The sequence below is a fragment of the Orycteropus afer genome, unplaced genomic scaffold, assembly GCF_000298275.1.
Source record: "Orycteropus afer afer isolate SDZICR_OR568_19922 unplaced genomic scaffold, OryAfe1.0 scaffold00397, whole genome shotgun sequence".
In the NCBI taxonomy this organism is placed as follows: Eukaryota; Metazoa; Chordata; class Mammalia; order Tubulidentata; family Orycteropodidae; genus Orycteropus; species Orycteropus afer.
In genome coordinates, this window is record NW_006921984.1 from 2,113,947 (window position 1) to 2,115,049 (window position 1,103).

The 1,103-nt window shown below is 39.6% G+C and overlaps 1 protein-coding gene across 1 annotated transcript in view; it reads right to left on the minus strand.

Annotated features, from left to right (window-relative positions):
- Positions 1–1,103, minus strand: part of MKLN1 (muskelin 1) — a 224,197-nt gene that overhangs the window by 167,992 nt on the left and 55,102 nt on the right. The gene's annotated exons all lie outside the window — the stretch shown is intronic.

Here is a 1,103-nt window from a genome sequence, read left to right on the forward strand (position 1 = left end):
AACTATGGGGAGGAAGTGGGAGGGGAGCTGTTGTATTGTGGTAAATTGTAGTCAATGTCATGAGACAAAGTGTATGTGAGCTGCTGTGTGGAAAGTGAATTTACTCTGTAAACTTTCACCCAAATCACACACACACATACACACACAAAAAAAAAACCCACGAGATATCATTTCACACCCACTAGAATGTCTATAATTAAAAAAAAAAAAAAAAGAAAATAACAAGTATAGACAGGATATGAAGAAATTATAGCCCTCAGACATTGCTGATGGTGCAGTTACTGTGGAAAGTTTGACAGTTCCTCAAAAAGTTAAAGACAGAATTACCACATGATCCAGAATTCTATTCCTAAGTATGCATGCTACTCCTCCATTCCTATTTGCAAAGTTATATCTGTAAGAACCCTTGTGCAACAAAGAAGAAAAGGTCAAGAGAATCTCAGAGATAACAGCCATCTACAAGCCACTAAATTTTCACCAGCAGCCGCCCACGTCCAATCTTCTTGTTGCAGGGAGGGACAGGGAGGTTGGACAACAATAACAAAAAAAGAACCCATATATTTGCGTAAGCCACTATAGTAGAATTTTCTGTTATCTGGAGCTAAAAACATTCCTCCTGTGTGACTGACTCAGAGCTAAAGCTTGAACCACTACATGATAATGCCTGTGTAAGTTCATACACCATTTATACACTAACTTGTTAGGTACCATCAAGTTGGTTTCAACTCATAGCAATCCTATATACAATGGAATGAAACATTGCCCAGTCTTATGCCATCCTCACAGTCACTGCCATATTTGAGCCCATTGTTGCAGCCACTGTGTCAACACACCTTATTGAGAGTTTTCCCCCTTTTCACTGACCAGCTCTTGTACCTAGCATAATATCCTGCTCCAGGGACTGGTCTCTTCTGACAACATGACCAAAGTATTAGAGATGAAGCCTGGCCATTCTCACTTCTAAGGAACATTCCAGCAGTAGTACCTCCAAGACAGATTTATTTGTTCTTCTAGCAGTCCATGGTCCATTCAGTAATCTTTGCCAGTACCATAATTCAAATGCATCAAATTCTTCTTCAGTCTTCCTTATTCATTGTCCAGCT